General features: G+C 37.0%; 1 long non-coding RNA gene across 1 annotated transcript in view; it reads right to left on the reverse strand.

Moving 5' to 3' along the window:
* Positions 1-76: 76 nt before the first annotated feature.
* Positions 77-26,179, reverse strand: part of LOC106964108 (uncharacterized) — a 99,810-nt gene continuing 73,707 nt past the window's right edge. Inside the window, exons 4-5 of the long non-coding RNA XR_001428327.1 lie at positions 641-750; positions 77-232 (exon numbers count right to left, since the gene is read on the reverse strand). This is a non-coding gene — a long non-coding RNA (uncharacterized LOC106964108). The remainder of the gene's footprint in view (positions 233-640; positions 751-26,179) is intronic.

The following is a 26,179-nucleotide window of genomic DNA, read 5'->3' on the forward strand; positions in this document are numbered from 1 at the left end:
GGATGAATATCGATTTTTTTCTAGGAAAGAAAATATTGATATATATCGCGATATCGATATTATCCTACAGCCCTACCGTTCACACATTGTCTTTAAGCAGAGATGGTGAGAGTGTGAAGGTGTTTGTTTGATCATGTTGTCCAAATCATAATGGGAGTAAAGAATCAGTCTTGTGCTTTTTGAAAGCGGTTTTGATGAAAAATGCTTCACAAGATGCTTTCACGCAAAATTTCTGAAAAGTAAATAAAATAAAAATAGAAACTGTAAAACAAACGTGTGAATGAAACTTGAAACTTTCACCATATTTAGAAAAAGGAAAACCGACAAGATCAACAAGATGAGCCGAAATACACGATAAGCACATGAAGTTTGTCACCACAACAGCTCTTTACTCAACTTAAAATTTTAAATACTGACATGTGAATCAAGTCATGTTAATGTCTGTGAACTGAATTTGCTGTTTTTAGTGTGAACTTTATGCAAAATTATTTTTGTTACACACAAAGGAATGATAGGAGGCTAAATAAACACTGTTGGTTGTTTGTAGATGACTTAAAACAAACCTAAAAGACATCATCGGTTTTGACATGTGAACCATATGTTCACTTGCTCTTCATAAAACTTATCTACTAACACATACCTTTGTATTTCTATTTCTTCTGCAATTTACGCTGGCATCTTCCAGTGTTACAAGTGCAGCTTTCCTACTTCGTCAGGGAGCGGTGGAGTGGCAGTTTGGATAAGGCAATTCTGGAACGCAAAATAAAAGCCCTTCTTAGCATAAAATATTTCCACAAATATCAGCAAAAATACTGCTGATGACAACTTTCTGAGCTCGCATGCATCAATAAACAGGGGCAGTGGTGCAAAGAAAAGTTGACCAAACTTCCTCCGTAATGATTTGAGTGATTGATAAAGTCACATAGCAAATAACTTGAAGTCATTGCTGCCAAAAAAGGTGATTTTTTTTTCCAGCTATTAAATATATGTATGAAATGCATCTGCATTATTACTATCATACATCTATATTAACAGATGCAGGCAAAATTGTTGGCAGTGAGATGGTAGAAACAGAAGGCTCATTTTATGTCTGGGAAACCTTTTTTACTTTCTGATCCTTTTCCTGCCTGGTGGCCAGAAGAAATGAGCATCTGTGTGAAACAAAAAACAAGAACAAAAAACAACAAATGCTCCAGTAACATTTATAGTTAAGGGTTTATTAGGAGTACTAATAATTGGACCAAATTGAGTTCAGTGATTCAAAATAAATACATTGAAATATTCGCTGCATTGTATGAGCAGGTGCTTAGGCATCCCTGATGGCAGTCATCGGAGATTCAAAGATTTATCAAAAACGAATGGAAAAGAAATCAAACACTTTGGGTACATGTTTGATAAGAGAATAACATTTTGGCATGACATAGAGCTCAAAAAAGTGCATTTTGTATAATATTCCTTTTTAACCTGTGTCTGCAGGTTTGGACTACCATCAATACAAAGATGTGTGTGTCCAAACGCACGCACGCACGCACACACATCTGTCAAGACCCTGAGAGTTTCACTTCACTCTTCTGGGTCACTGATGGGTCTTTCCCACAATGCACTCAAACTGTGTGTGTGTTTGTGTGTGTGTGTTGTGTTTTACAGTATCTTTAGTGTAAAGTATTTTCAAGGTAATCATTTCATTGATTATAGCAGCAATGGCTGCAGCTCAGTACATTCTGGTTAATTTACCATTTCATCTCGTCATTACCACTCCAGTCCTTGTACCAGTTCTGTTACTTTCCTTCAGATAATTTATCCTCTCCTCTGGGGAAACTTTAGGCATTCTGACTCATAATTGTAATTCTGGTGATAATTGTCAAAGAGTTTTGCAAATTACAGTTATTACAGCAAAAGTTTGCCTCACTAAACTTCATATTGTCATGTGCTAAACCTGTACTATTTCTAGATACTGATTGATTCATCAAACTGATTCACATCTGTTAGGCTGACATGTTTGTAAAATATTTTTTGTGATGCTATTCTTGTATTTGTACTAGTGTGTAAAGAGTGTGAGCAGTGACTTTCTCTAAAATGTTTTATTGTGTAAGATGTGCAGGGTACCTTACAGTTATTTAAAGCAATTTGGGACAAGGTCTTTATTTTATTGTTTATATGAATTTTATTTTAGCAGATACATCTCCTTCACCAAACCTTCATTTAGTCAGTGTGTTTATTCTCCAAAGTCATGTTTCCATTTCAACTTTGTCACCTTTTTTGTCTTCACGTTTGTTTTCCGTTTCTATTTAATGTGGAGTTCAGCTCTCTGAAGCATGTCAGACTGAAACACCACACTACGTTAAAGTGTCTAACTGAAAAGACGAAGAAAAAAAAAAACTTCAATCAGGCATTTCATATACAAGTCCAAAAATCCACAATTTTAGGGATGCAGCTCAAAAGTAAATTTTATTATAAAATACTAAATTAGTCTTGTTGGGTTACAGAACAGCCCATCTTTCCATGTCAGAACCATAGATGAGCTTGGTGCAGTTTTTACCCAGCTAATGAAATGAGAGGGACTGAAGACGTGAAACTTGATGTATACTTTTTGAATAAATATTTTTCACAGATTACACTTTCACAATTGCTAGTCACAGTTATATATTAACGGGTTACCAATTCCAAGGTATACTATTGTTCTGAAAAACTACAGCTTAATTACATGAAGTTTTCCGTAATAATTAAATATTACAATATAATTATAGTTGTTTTTTAGAATATTTCAGAATTCTTTAAAAATAAATCCTACAATAATATACGACATGCACACCTGTCTCTTTTTTATTAACATTGTACAAAAATTTCTAAATATAATTTCGGGACAATCAGTAAAGACGTTAAAATTCTGAACATTATCATGCAGCTGTAAGGAACAAAAGTGTGGTTTTATGGCACTAGACTGTGCTTGCAGACATGGTGTCATCAGGGGGTGCAGATGGCTGATGAAGCTCTTTCAGCGTAGAAGGGCAATTCTGCTGCATTTCTCCAGCAGCCTTGAGCTGTGACTGAGCAGGGAGCAGAGAGGCTCCAGCCGCTCCCCTCACATCGCCAAGTGCTCTCTGATCCTTCCTCCCCGGACACTGGAACCGTCCACTGGGTGACAGGTGATCTGCACTGTAAACTGCATCTGAGCCTAACAGATATGCCAGTTAACATGCCGCAGTCTCTGCACTACAAATCCTTATCATCACAAACAGACACAAAGGAACGAGAACATGTAAAATAAACTCATTTCAAAAATTATGATGAGCCTACACGAGGAGGAGTACTTTAAAAATGTTTTTTTGAATTTTAATTGTTTTTTTGTTTGTTTTTTCCAATTAAAAATCAGGAAGGTTGGCCATGATGCAATGCTCTGTCGAATATGTTTATCTGACTGGCGTAGTATTTTGTTTTATGATATAAATATGTTGTTTTTTTTAAATACACATTTTGAAATGTGCATTTCCTGATTTATATGCAGTTATTCTGGTTATTGAATACGTTTGTCCTCCTATACCATGTCAATTTGTGTTCATTAATTTAGAAAATCTAACTTTTAGAACAGTTTTTCCATCAACTCCAAACTCAACCCCAATGTGGCTGTCGCACATATAAAAACAAGGATACAATATAAATTATAACTTGTATTTTAACATTCTTGTAGCTGGTTTTATATTTAATTTTTGTCATTCTTGTATTTTTTTGCACAAAGAGGTAGGAATGAAATTCCAGAGTCAAAATATGCTGACAATGCAAATATTTCCCCATAAAAATCACTAAAAGTGAAAAAATCTTTCAACTTTCACCTTAGATTTCCTGACCTTCCACCAACATTGCAATGTAATATCCATGTTGTTGAAGTTCCAACTGTGCATTATCCATTTATGCACAATTCCTGGCATAAGGTGCATATATTCTACTGTCACAATATCAGTGATTTATTTTTTCTACTGATTAAATACAGAATTGGCTAAAACCTTTCTGGAACTTCTCCCTGAAAAACTCAGAACTTCCAGCATCCCCAAACAACAAGCCAATCTAAGATTGTGCTCAATTTGGAGGTGTGTGCGCTTCTCCCCAGCTGGAAGTCCTGTTCCACTGACAGTTATACTGATATCGACATGCAGGAGGCCTGAGCTTTGCGTTGTTTCTACTAATGTGGAGACAGAGGATTATTTATCAGAGCTGTTTGGGGGTATTTTTGGGGTAATGCCAAAGCTGCGGTGGGTCATGACCTGCCTAGAAAACATCTTGCCAGAGTGGGCATGATGAAGTTCTACCTGCTGCTAACAGAGTAATAAATCACCAAGACCTTCCTTTTTCTAGGGATGTTTTGTGTTTGATTACATATAAAGGGAAACCCACTGGTGTCACATATCTAAACAGAACCTCTCAAGAGCCTACAGGGACTTTAATGTCACAGTGTTCTCCTAATCCAGTTTAAAGGAGGCGTATGCCCCTTTTCCGACTTCTTTTGTTGACAAGCATCACTGTGCAAACCCAAATCTCATGTGATAATCAAGATGTCTGTTGTTCAATCACAAGACGTATATGTCAGTACAGATTGGATCTTGTTTAAGTTTACAGTGTGTTGGCTTATTTAGTCTACAGTGTTCCCACTGATATTTAGATGACTATGCTTGAATATTTTGCATGTCACTCCTGCTGATGTGTGAAGTTCACCCAAAGAAAGTGATGTTTTTTTGGAAATATCAAGACTGGTGAAGATGGATGTTCCTACAAAGGTCAAGCAAAGCACAAAGAATGAGAGTGGGACAAATGAGCTGAGTGAAAGACGAGGGAACATGAGAATGTGGTGGAAAAACAGAGGAAAATGGCAAAAACAAGACATAAAAACTAGAGTAAAAAAAGAGAAGAATGTAAAAGATACTTTAAGAAATATACAGACTAATGTCATGAGAAAACAAAAGTAAAAAAATATGTATTTGTTAAAGAAAAACTAAGGTTGCAAGGTACTTGGATTGGTTGCTAATTTCAATATGCATTCTTTTAGAGACAGATGTTTATTGTTTGTGACAACCGCAAGTCAGAAATCCTTTCAGGAATTGTCAAAAAATTAAATCTTTAGCCATATCTCGGTGTGGCCACTGGTCTAAAATGTAAACAAGAAATATGTGTCCCTTCTTACAACAACTCTCTAGAACGTACCCAGAGTACTAGAGGTCTTCTCAGTGACCAATAGCAGCATAACGCAGTGATTCTAGCTTTTCCACAGTGTGAATGTACAACAGTGAGATGCAGCTGAATAACTGTGCAAAGATCTCTGCTCTTGTTCACTTATAAACGCAAAAACCTTAGTCTATTGTGCGCTCACACAGATGCAGATAAATGTTAGTCTGCTGCTTGGTTTTTTCTCTTCCAGGCCCTTTTTGTCACAACTTTTATTCGGTTCTTCCAGAAATCCCTTCAAGTCCTTCCGGTTATCCTTCTTCCTCTGTCTCCTAGTTGGTTTGTGGGTTTTCTACGTGTCATTTCTTTTCGCACTCTTTTTCCAATCTGAATTTTTTTTTTCACACTTGTTGACAGTTCACTGGAGCGTGTCACTGGCACCAGAAACTCTCCAAAAATAAAAATGAATGCTTGTGCAAAGACACATTAGAGAGAGGTTGAATGCATGACTATCACTTTCACCTCCTTGTCATTGCCTCTGCCAAAGTGTGTGTGCATGGGAGCGTTGGTGGGGGTGCAATATCATCAGTAGTTTTGGAGGGCAGCTCATTTAAGATAGTGATTTTATCATTATGTAAATTACATCAGGAGAGCAGCCTCCTCTGTTGTGATTGGCTGCTGTTATAACATCTATGTGTGAGTGCGTTTGTGTGTATGCGAGTGTGGGTTCCAAATGAGCCAATCAACAATGATTGTTTCCTGTGTGTCTGTGTCTCATCTTGTCCTCTGAGAGGTGATGTCAAAGTCTCTGTTAATTTGATGCTTCCCCCATCTCTTCCCATCTATCTGCGCGTGTGCATGTGTGTTTAACCCAGACCCTTTTCTCAAACATTTCTGTCAGACCATTCTCTCCAAATATGAGACATCACATTCACCTCTGTCAGAAATCCCCCTCTTTAAAATCTTTGTGTCCAGAAACAAATCCAAATGGCCTCGTTAATTTGTAGGCCCATTTAAATCTGCTGCGGGCTAATTAACATTTGCCAGTTGTAAACATCTTTCAACTACTTATTATCATTATCATCATCATTATTGTTTTTATTAAATCTTCATTTCAAAATTAAATGCTTTACACATCATTGGCAGCTTGCTCAAATAGTTGCTTATGAGGAAAGCCGATAATGGCTGCAGAGCAGCTCTCCAAAATGGACCATAATGGCTGAGAATTTGAGTGTGACTGCAGCAGGGCCACCTTTAGAAAAGCAGGGCGACAGATTTACTGGAGTTGACTTTAGTTGGGAAGTTTGAATGTTCTGATTTTCATGAGGTTACGTCAGTTTCTTAGCATCGTTCAAACAGATGCATCTGTTTTCAGCAGATTTGAATCTGAAGTGATGAAGATGAATCGTGAAATTTCTCAAAAATACAAGAGGAATTTTAGTCCTGCAATTAAAAAAACTTGTCTGGATATCAGTCAAACATGTTAAAGGTAACTTTTATTTAAAAAGTATGCTTTTTACAAATTTATAGAAACTGTCACAAAGCTGTGGTTCCATGGACCATATAATGGTGCAAATTTCACATATGATTATACATTTGCTCAATGGAAACAGACCAATTTTAAATAAACTCACATTTTTCTATATACAACTTTTGCAGCAGGATGAAGTGGTTTATCAGCTATCGAAATTAGTATATTTTGAAAAACTGCAATGGAAGTACTTTTTTTTCTTATGACTGAATGAATCAATTTAGGGGCTGCGACCCCACCGGGGTCCTTCCCTACCGGGCTGCGACCCCACCGGGCTGCGACCCCACCGGGCTCCCACCCCACCGGGCTGAGACCCCACCGGGCTGCGACCCCACCGGGCTCCCACCCCACCGGGCTCCCACCCCACCGGGCTCCCACCCCACCGGGCTGCGACCCCACCGGGCTCCGACCCCACCGGGCTCCCACCCCACCGGGCTCCCACCCCACCGGGCTCCCACCCCACCGGGCTGCTGCCTCAGGCACCTCTCTATTTGGATAAATGTGAATTTCCCTCTGGAAATAATAAAATACATTCATTCATTTAAGGCACGAGTCTTGTGATCAACAACCGGAAGTTAGTCCTGGTGGTAAAAATCAAGCTCCTCTGGCTCCTCCCTGTGGTTGTACTGCAATCTGCAGAAGCACACAGCGCGGTCAGAAACAATAAATAAGAGCTGGGAGGAGGGTCTTAATCTTATTAATCACGCTCATGTATGTGTAATTTTATAAAACTTACCTAGTGCTCTCTGGAAAATCTTATCATGAGAACTATTTTTGCTACTTTAGAAATTCGGTAATTGTGTTCTATTCAATAAAATTATAAACTTTTTTTTTATTGACATACTAACATACAAAAAATGTAAATAGCCTTCTATGTTCTGGTTACTTTTCTGGAATTTCTGGAGACGAATTTGAAGCAAAGCATGTTATCATAAAGAAAAAAATGTGTCGGACAACCCTGAGCATCCTCCTCCTCTAGCAGTCTGTTGAACAGACTGCTAGAGGAGATCATTCCTGCACACAGCCATCGCCATCTACAACAAGGCTTCAGAGAAACCTTTACAGTATGAGTTGCAGCAGCATTTAGTTTCCCTCTGGGGTTAATAAAGTATTCTTCATTTAAATGCTTGAAGCTAAACGCTTAGAAAATGGTAAAAACAAAACAGCAAATTTAACTTATAAAGCACATCACAACCTGTTTCTTTTAAAAATGCAGGAAATATTTGTTGTCTGAAATTTGACAAAAAGAATCTCCTTACAGTTTTAAGTTTTCACAATTTAACTAATTGTGAGTTTTGCTCCATTTCTGTTTTTGGGATAAATCTATGAAACAGGATCAGCATGGAAATGCCGAAATGTGAAAATCAAGACAAAATTTCAAATGGTAATTTATCAGCTGCAGAAATAAAATTATTTGTAGGAAAACATTTTTATGTTACAGTAAATTGTTTTGTGTTTTATATATGAACATGTGAGGATAATATGAAAATCCATTTATTTGTATTCATTTGCATATCTCCAAAACATAAAATGTTTTATTTTTTTGTAATTGAAAAAAAAAAACGTTCTGCATTTATTTAACAATAATGTGTAAACATATTGACTAATGTCGAATCATTACTTCCTACTTCTTCAACTTGGACATGATTTTGAGTTGTCAAATATAAATAGAAATTATTTTATAGGTCAGTTTATAAATCTCAGTTTAATGCAGGATTTCCTTTTGTTCTCCCTCCATACACACCATGCAGAATCCTTCATTTTAAGCTAATTAAGTTATCTATGGGAGACCTGGACCTGCTTCTAAGTGGACTACAGACCGATCTGAACAGCTGTTTGTGCCGATATCTCTCCGTCAGCCAAGCCCAGAGACCGGGGCACACCTGCAGAGACCCAGTGGGTTCTGTGGCTGGTGGAACAGCTTGAATTCGGACTAAATTGCGCTTTTGCTGATGGTTCAAGACGGGTCCTAAATCTTGGTCATCCCTATTTTTTATTTTTTTTAACCTTTTCAGATCTGCGTTTACGAAATGTAAAACCATTTTTGTTTGTTTCTAAGAGACAGACTATTGATAAATATAAGATCTTATTTAGGTCTCTTTTCTTTTCCATCCTTATTTCAAATTTCTCTGTTAATAAAAATGTAATTTAATAAGTGGTTTATTTTTGTTTGTAATATGTCTTAATACATATAAATAGATGTCTTTCACATAGAGCTAATTCAGTTTAAAGGCCAAGAAGTCATTATTGATAGATTATAAAACTAATTTGTGATTAGTAAAATAATTTATTACAGTAGGATGTAACCACAGAATTTCTCAAATTTGTAAATATTAAATTACCTTTTGGAATGAGGCTCAACATGCATGATTTTTTGTCCTGTGTGTATTTATATATCCAAGCTGAACTCTGTCTCTTGCATCCTTATTGTGTTTCTTTTTTTTTATTTAAATAACAGTTATTAGTATCTGAGAACATCAGAGTTTCTTTGTGCATCAGATGAGAAAATCTCTAACATCCTGATCATAAAATATACTTTATGCCAATATTTGATTATAATGGAAAGTCCAAAACTGATCCAAGACAGCTGTGATGATGAATGCCAAAAAAATAAAAAAAACTTTATGACAAAGAGAAGTGATTACCAGTCGTTACTGCAGGCGTTAGTTTTACTGTAAATGTCAAATTCAACAGTTAAGAAATGTGTTTAAGAAAAGAAAGAAGAATAAAAGAAGAGAGAAACACAAATATATTTAAAATGTAGCAGTGTCTTCAAATAAAATTTTACAGTTGCCCTTTCTCTCTCCATCCCTTCTTCCTCTTTCCATTTTTCTGATACTTTGATTTTTTTCTTTTTTTTACGTTGTACATCGGTTCGGCAGATCACGCCTTATATAATGAGTATGACCTGGAAAGGTGAAGTGCCTTTCTGTGCCCAGGTCTAAACATCAACTCACATTTTGGATTATTATGGGACGTAAGGCAGGAGACGGGTTAGAGCAGAGAAGAAGTCTGCTGTCAGTGCAAGAAAAATGGATTTCAGATGAAAAGCCCAGACCAAAGAGAGGAAATGGCTGAGAAAGACACCTTCTCCAGAACTACCGTTAAACCACCTATGATGAGAGAAATGATTTTAGAGTCACTGCTTAGTCTCCCCCAGCGAGCACAGCGGCTCATTTTACACTCTCTTGTCAGACAAACTCACCATTGATCTTTCTATTATTTATTTCCCATGAGTATTTTATTTGTACAACCTCTCTGTTGTACGATATATAAGAAATGTGTACATCCATCTCAGCCTCCCTGCTTATTGCTACTGGCAGTCAAAGTCTGTAGACATGAAACGGATTAGTCCGAGGAGGGGGAAAAAAGGACCTTTAGACTTAAGCGTGGTGCGCGGATCCTCTCAGTGACCAGCTTGCTTCATGCTGGCTAAGAGTTCATGTGGGGAGGAAAAAATTCATTCATCCAGCCATTTTCTATACCCGATTAATTCCCTTCAGGGTCACACTGGGCTGGCAGCACAGAAGAGAAACATGCAAACTCCACCCAGAAATTAAACGTGGCAGAATAAAGTAGTCTGGATTTTTAAACTGGAATACTCTATTTTTTCCAGATTGAATTTCCTGCAAAAAGTTTAAATCATGAAGAATCAGCACAATCACTAACTCTTGTCGCCATGTAATTTTTTTTTTTTTTAATTTTAACTCCCGTGTTTTGGACACTCAGCACCTTTTCCATTTTCCCTGCATCTGGAAATGGCAAACACTGACTGCAGCCCATTAATTAGCATGCATTGGAGACATTATGTTTCTTCTCAAAGACAGACTAACTTAGAGCTCAGAGAGAAAATCTCATCCCGAATCATTCATGAGCCTCGGCATCAAGGTTACGCTAATAATGCAGTGCTAGGTTGCCATCCTGTGGAGTTTAGAGGAGGGAAATAACACCATAATGCATGTGTTAATGGAGGACTACATGAAAACATTGATTTAGAAAAGTGATCCCGTCTAATGTCCATGCAGGTGCAGAAAGCAACACAGTCCTCTGTGCATCTAAACCTGCTGCATGGTAGAAATGTCACAGATAAAGATTCCTCAGAGGTAATGGCTTAATCACGCTAAATATTTTAAATGGAATACCCAAGGAGGCTGACGGATTTCAGAAATCTCAATTTAATCGAAAGAAAAGTATTTCTCATCCAGAAGCATCTATAGTCACGTTCAGCTGTAAATTGTTTTCAGGTTTACGTTGCTGAAGTTCTGAGAAATCTGTCCCTGAGATTTTTTTTTTTTTTTCACTTTAACTAATCCATTTCAGAAGAGGGGAACAAAACTCAGTGTGAAAGAAACCAATATTTTAAAAATGAAAAAATGCCTGGCTTTTCAGAGAGAAAAAACCTTGTTATAGTCAATCATGCGAAGAGTTCTCCAAGTATTTTCAGCAAATGCAAAACCTCATGTTGACAAAACCTTGGAGTGATTATGATAAAAATCCGGACAGCAGAAAGGTGCTGCTATAACATTTTAAATGCCATGTATTGTTGGGCCAATTAATTATAATGTAGCTTTGTAGTGGATGCATAGAAAAAGCATGAATATTAATAATGAATGCATCTTTTTTTCCTAACCTTTCAGTTAAAATATTTTTTAAATTATCCAAATGAGCAAAGAACTGAAAAATTGAATAATTTTCTTGTATGAATATCAGAGCAATGACACCTTAAAATTATCTTAAATTTTGAAGCCAAGGTTTCTGCAGAAACACAAAGGAGAAAAAGAAAAATATGTTTATCCTAAAATCTGGCTAAGGTGGATTTTTTGGGGTGGATTTTATTGTTTTGTTACATTTTTTTCAAAAATCTTTCATTTAAATTTTTCATGAAATTGATTTGCATTTGAAATGCAGCTTTAATGTATTTTATCTTTACTTGTGTACAAAATGTCATGTTTTATTGCTTTCTAGTGTGAGTAAAGTTTTCATTTTTTCACAGAATTGGAAGAAAAAACATTTTAATGGCCATTGCACATGAATAAAACTTAGAATCAATTTTCCTCACACTTTTTTGGTTTTTTGACCTCTGCTCTTAAATGTCTGGGTTTCCCCCAGACATTTAAGAGTTGCATGTACAACATTTCAATGACAACCTATTTTTATGTCACAACAGAGCTCTAAATGAAGGGATCCCGACGGGATATGTTATGAAGATTTACCTCTTATAGTCGGTTTTAATGTTGAGCTGCAACGTCGAGCGCTACCAGGAGATGATCAAACTTGTATCTACAGGTTGATCATCTCCTGTAGATCAACCTACATCCTGTAGAGCCTGTAGAGGCTAATGTAATTTAGCCTCTACAGGCTAAATTATATTTAGCCTGTAGAGGCTAAATGTAATTCAAATTGTCTTAGTAGAACATGGCAGCTTTATGCGTAATGCTGACACCGATGTACTCAAATTCACTGTGGGTTTTAAAATTTTAGCCATCAGCTGAAAGTGCAGAAAGAAGCCTGTAAGTATTCAGCTTTGAATGCATTTGACTGGGTGGCCAGCTTTGCCTGATTTAGCACAACACTGATCGGAGCTCCTAATTCTTTCCCTTCCCTCTCTGCTGCTCACGCAGGTTTAATTGTGACGAAACCCTCCATCAAGTGCCTTTCACTGCACTTGAGCTGCCATTGATTCTATTAAGAATGCCAGCAGAAAAAAAATTCAAAAGCAGGTGTTATTCTACTTCTAACCTTTGAAAAGTCAAGAGGCATAAACATCGCTGCTTTTCTCACAACGTCACTCACTGAGACAAATATGGAAGAAATTAAAATCATGTCTTTTCATGATAAACAAGTACCATTAGTGCACCATCAGGATAATGTTTGCAGACCAAACAATGACACCAAAGTATGTGTGTTATGTCATTTTGATTAAAAGGTGACACACAAGTGGATTCATCTCCCATTAAATTACTACCACCTCTCTTTGCTGGTGTAACTAGAGCCAGCAGGTTGATATTAACTATTAAGATCTAAAAGAAAAAGTACTGTAAAAAATCTCCAGAAGAATAAAGGGACTTTTCAATGCTATATTTACCATTTATATTTATTAGACATTTTGCTACTATACAGATTAAGGAAAAATAAATTAAAATACATTGACCTGAAACAGACCTGAATTATTTAAATCCTCCAAGATTTTTGTCATACTTTATGAACAATGATAAAGTTAGCTATAAAAAACTTTCTTTTTCTACAACTTTCTGTTGCTACATGCCAATAAAGAACTGTCTCTCAAATAAAGATCATCAAAAATCAACCACATTTTCGCCTGTCCAAAAAAAACAAAAAAAACAAAAAAAAAACAGTAATATTGATGTGAGGTCCAGGATTTCTACCTTGACATGTTTGTGTTGAGAGCATCTAAGACATGTTACTGTCCTGTCAAAGCTCAAACTTGTCCAAAAATTGCTTTGGTTGAAGCTTAATTAGGTTTTAAATCAATGTGTTTCAGTGGAACCTTTTAACTGCACTTGATTTCCTGGCACCTAGTGGCCCATTGTGTTTATAAATCACAGGCTTTGCTTTGTATTAACATCAAAACTGTCAGTCTCCTCTAAAATCAAGCTGTTTCTCTGTGTGCCATATGGACTTGTACTGGGTTTTATTGAAAATGTTGGCAGGAATTATTGTCAAAGAAAGCAGAGCTCTTCTTAACAATTGCTTGCTATTTGAGCCACATCAAAAACAGAACTGTTTTCAGTCATCTATCTATTGCCAAGCTGCCACTTTGGGACTGCAGTAATTGTCTATTTATCAGCGAAGCATGTTTTTTTGTGAACAACATAAAAGCAGTCCATTTCTTCTTTTCCAAAATCCAAGAAGTTTTAATGACACCTTTCTTGGTTTTACGGCATAAAGCCATGTTGAGATACTGTGTAATTACCAAAAGTAGCTTCTGAGTCCAGGGGCATGATTCTCAGCCAGGCTTGCAGGCACCTCTCTGGGCACTGTATGCCACATCCCAAAAGCTTCTCATTTCAGATTCACATCAAAGCCACCAATCCCTGCGCCGCCTAAAAGGAAACTGCCACTGTGGCGAGTTTGAATTAGCTACGGCTCAAAAGAAGACATCAACACGTGTTAACCACTGAGTATGCATTTGAACTAGATCAAACGCATTTCTGTGTTTGGCATTGTCCATCAGAAGTGAACAAGGGCCTTGGTAGCCATTAGGTGAGCTTGGATCATTATACTGTGTCCATTTAAATCAGAGCTGAAAGTCTCTTTTTTCACCAAATGTGAACAAAAAAACACAACACTTTCTGTTTTTAACTTACCCTTTTTATTTATTTTTTGTGTTAATACATGCAATGATTTGAGGAACAAATGTATAAACGGTAGCTGATTAAAAGCTGCTTCCATAAATTTATCTAAAGTATGAAATGCGTTCCTTTATTCAATGACTGCCGACTTAAGATGAAAAACGGGGCAGAGTACTGAAATCTTAATCCAAGTGGGTTAAAATTCTGAAAACCAATTTATATGTTTAAATAATGACATAAAAGGTTCAGTTTTAAGCCGTTACTCTCCCCTCCCTCACTCTCTGTGTCTCTCTTGACTTATTAGTCAGTTTTGTTACTTTAACAGTAAAGCAATTTACAAAAGTATTTACTTGTGGCCATAATGTTGTAATCTTCCAGGTAAATTGAAAGCTTTTTCCTGTTTTCATAAGTTGTTTTTTTAATCTTCTTTTTTTTTTTTGGCTCCATAAAGGATCACAAGGCAATTTTGTTTTGCCGTTTTCCCCTGCCATATTTAACACCTCCAATACCTTGGAGAAAACAGGGAGGGAAATAAAACACTCTAACAGACCCTGACGACTTCAAGAAAAGCTTTCAGTTTTATTTATTAGATGATTTCCATCATTGTTTTTCAGTGCAGTGCTGGTGCCAAGGTGGCACTGATACATGTTCCCAAAGTAAGAAACAATATAAGTAAGTCAGAGGCAAATTATTATAAGGAAACACTGAAAAACCAACTACAATTCAGTAGCATGCTGTGTAAAAATTTAAATTTGCTGAGCAGACCAGCAACACTGACTCAGACACATTTCTTCCTTTTTTGCTTTCGAGCTCTTTGTCATATTTTTGCAAACTCTCCAATCAATGTTCATGTTTTTTTTTTTTTAAAGTTTAAATTTAGAGTCAGAGGTACTGAAAAAAATTATGCTGGTAATGATTCAATGTCAGTAATGTCAAAATTCCCTGAATATGTAATTTTTGCTCATCTTACTGTTAACTCTCATTAAGGTTGTTTTTTTTTAACTCGTCCAGTTAAATTTGGAAGAAGCAGATTGTGTGTTCTGATTCTGTTTTAAAATTGATGAAAAACTAGGACTGCAAGACTGTAAGTTCTTCACCTCATCAAACCCCATTTGGATCCCATTAGCCAAATATAACCTGGATGAAACTTAGAACAGAGTCATGCCGATTTTTCCCCCCAAATGTTTCTTCTGCTCAATGAGAACAGAGACGGGTGGGGGAGTTTGGAAAAAAAAGGAGAAAAATCTAGGTCACCATTTTTACTACAGTACCCATCCCCCCAACCCCAAAACACCCATCAACCCCCCTAGTCAGTGTTGCTGAGGAGCTTTACACCCCCTGCTGATATGTAAAGAGCAGCAATTCTGATTGGCCAAGAGAGTGGAGAATCGTGCAGGTGTAGAGCTTTTGGGTATTGGAGGGATAGTCCTGCAAGGTTTTAATTGGAGGGGAGACAGGAAGAGAGTGGGGGTGTGGTCAAAGAGGGGTGCAGAGCAAGGGTAACGCTCCTATCCTACTGAGTTACAGTGGCACCCTGGAGAGAGCATTGGGGGGAGCAGGAATAGGTTTGCATATATGTTAAAGCAGAAATAGAAATAAATGTGAATCTATCGCAAATTGTGCAGGAAGGAAAAACAGAACGATTGGGTGAGGAAAAAAACAAAAAGAGGGAGCTAAAAGGATGGAAGACAGAAAAAAGGGGTAAGGTGGCTAATCCCATCTATGGTAACAGCAGGAGGTGTGTGTGCGTGTGTGTGTGTGTGTGTGTGTGTGTGTGTGTGTGTGTGTGTGTGTGTGTGTGTGTGTGTGTGTGTGAGAGACAGAAAGAAAGTGTCTGTATTTGCATAAAGTGGATAGCCTACAATACCATTTTTTGAGCAGACCCAGATGGAAAGAGTTCGGCACTCACATTTTGCCAAAAACATGCCCCCAAAGTCTTGCACTTTTGTCTACAAAAGCGGCTCAACACAGTGTCTGCGGCTCAACAGTGTAATTCATACCGAAAATGACAATTCTTGCACAGCAGCAGAGTATTAAACGGATCCCTTGCCTTGGGGCCAAAAAGTACACACAAAGCAGAATGCTACGATGTCCCCAACACTGCATTTTGTTTGAATTATTCACCAGCAGCCAGGCTTGTTGTGTACACACACAGCAATGTAGACCAATCACTGTTCCAAGGAAATCATGTAAAAGAGCATCTTTTGTAGAGTAGCTAAAATCAGTTGTGTCAAGATGGATATTTTATGCATGGATAAGTTAAGAAGTCGTGTACTGAGCTAAGTGGGGAGTAAGAAAGTACAAATTGTAGTGACAAACTGTCATGGGTCTTTGTTATAACTAATATTTGTCAGGGACAGTGAAAGTGTGATGCTTTTTTTAATCTGATGCAAACCTTGTAATTTATTCTGTTTTGTGAACCTTTGTCAAATGGTTCTTATTAACCTCAGGTCTGCTGCACTTCATGTTTCTATTACTCAAAATAAATAATGTTACCTTTAGGAATTCATGAAAATAAATATAGCATTATCTACCGTTGTTAGCCAAACTACTAGTGATCTTTAGTCCGATTCCCTCAAATTAATTGTGACGATGCATATTTACTATAACAGCTTTAATGTTCACAAGCTCCAACTTCTAACACACTCACAATGTTTTAGCTCTCAGTAGTTTTTAGACAATCAGGTACAAAAACCTAACCCTATCCAAATGAATTAAGATCTTCTGCTCAAACCAATTGGATACTGAAGGTCATTAAGTTGACCTTTTTCTAGTAAAGAACTTTCTCATTTTGCAGAGTTTGAAGCGGACACTCCTGCTCCAGAAAATACAATAACAGAGACATTCTTTACTTGTAGGAGAAATTTTAATGCATCAGCAGCAAAATGAGAGGCAAATTGAGAAAACGGTGCCATGGTAATGTTATTTTCATAAGCTTTCTGTTGGAGGGACAGATCTAGCCTTCCTGGTGAACTTTTCCAGCCTTTTAACTTTTGGGAATCTGGTGGCCCAAATCAACACGCCATACACTTTTCCTTAATCTGAGTTACTTTTTATAACTCCACAAAACTATTTTGGTACATTGTAAATTTCCCTTTACTAAAATTTTATATTTTTTAACTTTTTGTAACTAATACATGCTTACATTAACCTTTAACTTGCTGTTGGTACACCTAAATTATCCCACTGTTGGGTAATAAAGGATATTTTTATTTGATTCTATTAATCCACTCTTCATGTTCAGTCCCTGGATGTTCACCAGTGTCAGTGTGATTAACTTGTGGAAATTCACCATCAGCTCCTTAGTTTCTCCTAATTGATTTGAAAGTGGTTCCGTTGGCACCAGTTCACACAATCCTGTGCCAGCTGCTTGTACTCTGTGTCATGGTCACCTGTGCTGTGGTCATCCGTGGCTCGTCTAAGACCTTGGAAATAAAGCAGCTTGGGGAGTGCATGGGGAAGTCTGCGGTGTAGAGGGTGAATAGGAAGGCTCCCTTCAAAATCCCCATGGTAAACCAGGCTGTCAGACTCAGACTAAGACCTCACCTGTGGGTTGCCAGGATGGTAGTCCTGTATCTACTGTGACAGGTGATGGTCTGTTTATGACAGCTCCAAATTATGCCCCAGAAATCCAGGCTGCATGGTGTTAAAAGCACTGGGGAAATCAAAGAACATGATTCTCATAGTGCTTTCAGGTTTGTATGAGGTTGGTGCAAGAGGTAGATAATGGCATCAGCCGTCTCTAATCTCTCACTAGGGTGTGAAGATGGTTGAGGACCAGGATTTCCAGGGTCTTCATTAGAAGGAAGGTCAGTGCTACTGGCCTGTAGCTGCTGAGGTCCATGCAGTATTTGGTGCTGGTATTACACAGGAGGTTTTCTACAGCTGTGGCAGCTTTTGTCTGAAAGCTCAGAGATGTGAGGCTGGGGGATGGTTAGGAGACACGGGGTAAAGATAAATAGACCTGGAACATGGATCACTGGGCTTGGGAGGGGTAAGTGTTTGATCAACCCTGTCGAAAAAACTGGTTCAGATCACTCAGCTAGTTTTCTTTTTACATCCTGCAGTCTGGGATTATGGTTTGTGGCCTTAAAACAGTTTTCAGACTTTTATTTAGCTAAGGGTCGATTCAGGGTTTGTTGTTTCTGGTGTGAGCAGTGCCGTCTTTCTGAGGTCTACAGAAAGAAGGTTGTAGCAGCTTATGATTCTGGTACGGGTTTAAAGATATTCAAACGAATTTCAAATCAGCCATTCCACTAAACAGGAAACAGTGTAGAAGTGGAAATTAGTTAAAACAACTGCCACCATTCTCAGGTCTGACCATCCGTGCATGTTCACCCTTAGGACGTAGCATCTAACAACTGTTGATATAAAAGTGTATGAATGTACATTCAGCCTCCAATAAAATTAATACTTTCCTAGGAAATGTGCAAGAAGGAAATATTAACCCCTTAGCCGTCCATCCTCAATGTGGAAACTAATACCAACTGTGAAGTATGAAGCTTGTTCCAGTGAAAGGAACTTTTAATGCCTTAGCATAACATGATAATTTGGACAACTTTATGCAACAAACCTTTTGGAAACACTTCTTTCTCCAGTGTTACTGCAGAGCAATGTTGGAAGCAACATCCATAAAGACATGGAAGAGCAAATTTGGTGTGGAAAATGGCCAGGAAGATGACCCGAAAAAGACAGAACACCTTTGGTCCAGTCACTTTAGGCTGATGATTGATTGCTTTTAGTTGTCCTCAGCTCGAGGCATCACTGGCTGTCCTTCAATGTACTCTCAAAACATTTGTAGTTTTGGTTTTCAAAACAGATTCATTCTACTCAAAAATCGCAGTTGTTCTTAAATCTACTTTAAATATACACTTGGATTGAGAAGACTCATCATATCAGAATTTTTAAATGCAAAACGTCTAAGTGGCAAACTGTGTATCAAGGGGAGAAACTACCCAGAACAATGTCAAAGCAAAAATATTCAAAAACCCTCACACAAACAAACACACAGAATAGAATAAAACCTAAGACAAAATAAGAGTTTTTGTGTTTCTATCTAAAACGAGATGAAAAAGGTTCACAGCAGCTACTGTTCTGAAAACTATCCGATAGGAATTATTTATAACAGGTAGATTCAGGGAACATAATTAATTAAAAGATGCTCTTAATTAACAGCCGCAATCAATTGGGATCATTATCAGCTCTGCTGGTGGTATCACAGGAAGGTCTACATCTCTAAAACATGCAAGCATGTGTACACACACACACACACACACACACACACACACACACACACACACGCACACACATATTCTGCCTTCTTATTTAGATTTAGAAGATGGTCACATGAGTAAGACTGAAAACGACTCTTCACAAACAGTGCACTCACTTTGATGGATTCCAAGCAGTCCTGTTTGCAGTTTGCCTGGAGGATGTTCATATCCAACCTGACACATAAACTCGGTCTCTCAGAAAAAATAAATATGAAAGTTTTTTTTTTCTGAATAATTTTAAAATTAAAGTGAGTTGAAAGTGAATTAAATTAATTAAAATAAAACTGACTGTGTTTTGATGAAGCAGTACTCCACAAAGCAAGACATTCCCCCAGAGCTATACCAGAAGAAAGACTTAAAAATAAGAGAATGGATTATTACTTCATGCTTTCAGATACATACACAAACATAAATTGTGTATAAATTCTGTACAGTAGAGTAGTGCAAAGTCTAATTTAATTTTAGAAATGCTAAATCCAAGTCCTTAAAACTGCAGCAGTGATAACAAAGCCTGGAAGCATTATGGTCTAGTAAACATTTTCAGTCAAATCTGAGATCCACCAAAGTGTTTTTCCAACCCCTGTGGGATTATTGCTCTGCTTGGTGAAATTAGCAGCACCATCTTGAAAAGCATCCAGAGGGCTAATCTATAATTGATTACAACAGATGAATATGTGCACTGGCACATTTTGGCTAATAAAACTGCGACACCGTCTGGTATGATAATTGCGAGAGAACCACATTTTCAAGGTGACATAAAGTAGAAAAATTCAATCTATACAGTAATGAAAAGGAAATAGTTTGACTATGTTTGACGGTTTTTTTGTTCTGGTTGCCTGAATGATTTTCATTCTTGGTTCTCAAATTGTGATCCAATTAAACCTGGTACTTAATCTCACTTCAGTGGTTCTGAGGAAAAAGTTTGGTACCAATATTAAAAACTTTTCAAAGGTAAATAAAAACAGAACTCTGAAAATTATTATTTTTTCTTACCACAGATATGGAAATAAAATGAAACCCACTCAACCTTGTTAAAGTTCCAAACTCGAAAACCAAGATTTTTTTTTTTTAAATTTACATGCTCAGTAACTACTTTTAGTACTATTAGCACAAACTGATAGTAATAGATTATAAATCCTCAAACTCTAACGCATGTAATGCTGCTAGTACTTGTGCGGCCTTTAGTTGTTTTCAGATGAAAACGTGGCCAAATTATTTAAAGGTAGAAAACATTTGAATCGCCTGGGATGTGGTGTCCATAACCAAACAGTTAATTTTGGTCTCTACTTCATCAGACATCTATTAAAAGATAAGTACAGAGGAGAACATTTAGAGAACTCCTTATGAACACTGAATTAAGAATATGTGCTGTTGGCTGCTCATGGTCTATTTACCTCTAAAGTACTTAAATTTGGAAATTAGATTAAACCAAACCTTTCTTAACGAGCTTTTTTAAGTTTGAAAACCAGTGAGATTTGCTAATTGATGCATTCAGTAACCAAGCTAACTACCTTCAGCAAAACATGCTAATAAAGTATTCTACTGCGTTCTGTACCTTCAAATACTGTAGCAGCAAATTCACTGAAAGAGGTTTTATAGAAGTTGCTAAAAAATATTTAAATTCTGGCAATCTTTTTATTTTTTTTCTCAAAACAAAAAAAACAACAAAAAAACAATTCAATTTAAATGTTAACACATACACAGTATCCCTCATCCAACAATGCATATTGACTTTTTTTTTTTACATTTATTGAACAATGCAAGGTGATGGAGAACAAATTCTCATTTTCAGCAATGTCTTTTTAATAGTGAAGCAAAACAAACACATGAAGCTACAATAATGTACTATAATGTCTGCCAGCTTACTACTCTGGTACTTATATAAAATGTTGGGAGTGTCACTGCACTACAGCAATATTATTTATCTCACATCTGGACTCTTTAAAAAGAAACATATCTGATGGTCAGCTGGATTTGATGGTGCAGGAGGATGGGCACTTATTCACTGGGTTCTTAGTAAATCTAGTTCAGCAGGCGTTTGGTGAGCATCAGACAGTGGGAACATGGCATCACAGGCCATGAAAAGCTGCCTACCTCAGGATGCTGTCCAACAGGGTGAATAAAAGTTCTGGGATTTATTCAAACTGCCAGATCTGGACTGAAATCAGAGGTGGAGAGGTTGGCTGTCATAAGGACTGAGGTTCAGGCGATTAGTGAGTAATAATGCAATGTTCACGTCAGCAGGGATGAATTTTATCTGAGCACCGTTCAAAAAACTAACTACTTTCTTTAGCTTTCTCAAATTTTTTAGGACAATTTGTCAGTCTGAGGAGTAAAAATCAATGCGAGAATCCTTATTTACAGCGTTTCTCGACCGGATGGGGACACAACTTCTAGTTCTCTCTCCATATATGTATTTAAAATTGTTAGTTACATGTTACCCTGAGAAAAGTGCTGGATTAATAAAAACAGCAAAAATACAGTTATAGCAACATGTGATAAAATGACCCAGTTATAATTCACAGCCAATGATATATGGTTGAATTTGTCAGCATGGTGAAGGTTGCACACCTTAAGCAGGAGAAAATGGAAGCAAGTTCGTAGGAGTCTGCGCGCTCTTCTTGGAGGGATTTTACCCAGATGTCAAAGTGAGGTTACGGCCACAACTCAGCTCAGCTGCTGGGTGCCACTTCAAACATTCTGTTTCTCTATGTGGGTGTGTATTTATGTGTGTGTCAGCACACTCACCAGTGGAGCTTTCATCTGCACACCTATGGTGAGACACGGTGGGGAGGCCTTGGCTACCCAGTGTTCGCACACACATGTACACGCACACATGCATCCGCGCTCACAGGCCTGGGGGTGCATATTTAGCAGCCATGCCTCAATCCTGATGTGCTACGGAGTGTTAGGAGAGTAAAATGCTTAGGAATGTCTTCACCAACTAAATTGACTATCACAGCGAATTGATGTTGTAATCTAACTACAGAAAAAAAAAAATAGAGACAGATGAAGCCTTAAGCTGTGCAAACACACAAATAAACAAAATCTGTGTACGGATGCCACATTAGCACATTAGTACGGATTCCAGGTTTTACGTCACAGCTGCGGTAGTTTAGCTACATTTATATCAATCCAGAAATTAGGGATTTTATGCTATTTTGTTCCAGGAGATTAGTGATAAAGTGAAATCAAAATTTTTATGTTTGTCTGTCTATAATGCTTCTTAAAAAATCCCTCAATACATGTTGACTTTATTTAATGGGTATAATATTAATGATACTTTCTAATTTTATATATTTTATCCTTATATTTATTTTTTCCACTGTGTATTTTTGCAAACTAAATTAAAAACAAACAATTTAGGGGTAATTTCACTATCATAATTTCAGATATAACCAGTTTATCTGGCCAAAGAGCTGAAGTCCTTAAAGATCTCATCAGGAAGCAAATTACAGAACATTAAAGTTCGTCACATACAGATTCCTATAAACACAGAAGAATAATTACATTTTCTTCTGAAAAGGCCATGTCTATAAAAATACATCAAAAGTGATAGATTTAAAAAGGCCAGGAATTTTCATAATAACATATAACTATCACACCAGGTGAGACAGAGAAAGATGTTAGACAGACCGAGATACAGCAGCTCTCGGTCGTCTGACGACAATAACGGATCCTTCACTGGCGCTGAATCGTAGTGTTCAGACCCTTTTGTTCATTTTCTTCTCTATCGGGTCGTTTTTGTGACAGTTGGGTGCCTCTATTTGGTGCCAATTACAGATTGTTCGCTCATGGTATGGCACTGGGACTCAAGGCTATAGAGTCTCTGGCCCCCATAGCTCCCAATTTACCCATCAAACACTCCAGTCCACAGTCTGACCCCTGCTCTTTAATAACTGTCTTTCTGTTTATTTTCTTTCTTCGTTTTTATTTATTTTTTAATACATATAAAATTCCTAGTGGGTTTAAATAGTTTAAATAAAGGCAAAATACATTTTTAAAATGCCATGCAAAAGTAAAAATAATAAAAAAAAATATGCACATTTTTATCAAGCAGTTTGTTTTTTTCTGTGCAAATTAGTTTTTTGACATACACCACCAAATCCAAATTTGGACTTTATGTAGAGTCCACTAGTGAATCAGTTCTGTGGGCAACTGTCGACTCAACCAACCCTCAGGATCTCAAGCTGCTCTGATCTTCTGATCTTTTCCCTTTTTGACATCTTTTTGATACTTGCTGTGCTTTCATATTACTAACCAAGCGTCTTCATTCTGTTGCTGTTTATTTTGCTGCACGACTAGCTATTTTTCAACTAATTGCTGCAGAAAACTGCTTTTACTTACAAGGTCATTATAAATCAATTTTATGATCATGAGCTTATTAGGAGCAACATTAAAAATGATAGACGATGTCCTGTGAACAGTCTGTTGTTGTCCACTTTACTGACATGCTGCACAAATAAGTAGATAATTTGTAAATATTAAATATTATTAATCTCAATAAATATTAAAATTAAATTTGCTTTGAGGTTTGGACATAATGACGAGATGCACAAATTGATTTAGTCTTTAAATGATTATAATCACCAAGAGAGAATTTTGTAACTATTAGAAAAGTAACAGAAATATAACAAGTGAAAGATGATGCGACAGACAAATTCATAACCTCATAATAAAGCTTTTCACAGCTTTTATAATTCTGTTATTCTAGATATAATAACCGTTTATTATGTGTCCCTGATTTAGTGCCGGGGAAAAGACGAGAAACATGAGAAAAATCTCAAAACATCTCAGTACAGTAATTGTTGTTGACAAGAAAACTGAAAGTCAGATTTTCAACATGTTTCTCTCATTACAAATGCAGTAGTTGCACAAAGCACAGACTGACTTGTATACAAAAAAAAATACAAAACAAAACCTGAGTGCTTGGTTATAGGATAAAAATAAAAAAAGTAGTTGATGACATGAAATATTAATTATTTTTCTTCTTTCTCTGGTGAAAGCAACCAGTTTGAGAACAAACAAGCCTAATATTGTTGGATGTAGCCACTTTTACACCATTCCTCTAGCTGTGCATTGCACCTCATGTTCAGGACACACACTACATGTGAGACATGCCGTGTGTGTACACATGACATGAGAGAGACAGGCAGAGATGCAGCTGGCTACTCCCTCCGACTTTCTCTCTCGCACAAACACACACGTGTGTACACACATCTGCAAGCAAACTAAAGTATGGCACCCCTTGAGGGTCAAACTACAGGGGGTTTGTCCCAATTAGCACAGTCAAGGTGTTGGAGAAGACACACTGAGGGATCAGGTAACAGTAGCTAGGAACACACTGAGCCAGAATGCTGGCTAACTGCTAACTAGCCTACTTCACAGGCACAGCTTGACTTTTTTTCAGAAAAACACTTTCATCCAACAGGCACTTTAGATTAGACTCGGGTATTAATATGACTTCTGAAAAAATTATCGCCAAGGACACCAAAGAGAACAGCAATCGCCAAAGGATATAATGGTATATATTAAGAAATAACATTTCTACACAACTAATACCTTCCCTCCATATTGCATAAGTGCAATTATGGAAACTGTATGTGTCTTTGCAGCTCACCACCTGCTTTATTTTACTGCAACATCTGGTGCTTCTAATAACAACATGACACTTTTATCAAACCGGTAAAATGAATGTTTACCAGTCATGTAATTTATCAATGATTTACATCAGTATCACAACAGTAACTGCAGCAAAACAGCATAGCGCCCAGTTTATAGCTTTTATATTTAATTGACTGGTTCTGAGTAATCACGCTCTGTGCCCAAAGAGAAAAAGGAAAACTGCACACGGTTAGAGCCAGCTGTAAGGACATTTACTCACTAAGGATGAGTTTTTAATCCAGGTTCCTTTATAATCTCCTATAATGTTGCATTCCTATGTGGAGGAGCGCAAAATTATACTTTTCTTACATATTTAGTTGCCCACAGTCTAGTTAAGTAATTGAAGATTTTCGTGAAATTTTACTCAAAATCAGTTTTTATAAATCATTAGAAGGGTGGCAGAAGAAGGTAATAGATTCAATGTTTCTGATATAAGACAGGAGAAACTATGCTAACAAGAAAAGGTAACGTCAGAATTTAATTGACACATAAATTAATTAAATGCAGAGGAGCAATGTGGCTGAAGAATAACGACAAAAACTGACTGACTTTACACCAACTGTCACTGGTGACACTAAATAATTGTGACATTGTTGAAAAGAATGTCTGATGAAATAAAACCAAGCATAAAATAAATGTGTCCTTCTGCAGTCCAGTTTCATGTTTCTCTGTCCAGGTCCAGAAGTTTTATATCAACGTTAATCCCTCTGAATGCAAAGGGAACAGGAAAGCAACACCTGGAGGGTTAGCTAAAACATCACTACGTTCATTCACAGATGCTAATGTTGGCTGCTAAAACCAATTTTTTACTTGTACTTTATTAAAAGCCATGAGCACTGACAGTAATAAGAAGAGAAACACAGGTTGTAAGCATCAGCCAGTTCTGATTATATGCATGAATACACAAGACTGTGATCTAATAATACTGCAAGTTGTGCATATCGGATTTAAAAACAAAAATCCTGAAACAGTTGATGACAATACTCTAAAGGCTTTTATTTTCTAGTTCAAAGACAAAGACCTGAATGTATGGAGGGGTATGAAAACAAGATACTGAAATCTGTTTCCTACCAACTGTAAACCTTTAAAAACTCAAATTTACTCAGAATCATTTAAGATTAATATATAAAAAAATAAGACTGTGACAAGCCCGCCTTTTTTCCAACCCCATTTTTCTTTCACATAAAAATAATCTTGCCATTTCAAATCCTTGCAAGCAATTCAAAGAGGTTTACACAAAGCAG

This window comes from Poecilia latipinna, unplaced genomic scaffold (assembly GCF_001443285.1).
Source record: "Poecilia latipinna isolate Pla-1442-1.1 unplaced genomic scaffold, P_latipinna-1.0 Scaffold1625, whole genome shotgun sequence".
Lineage (NCBI taxonomy): Eukaryota > Metazoa > Chordata > Actinopteri > Cyprinodontiformes > Poeciliidae > Poecilia > Poecilia latipinna.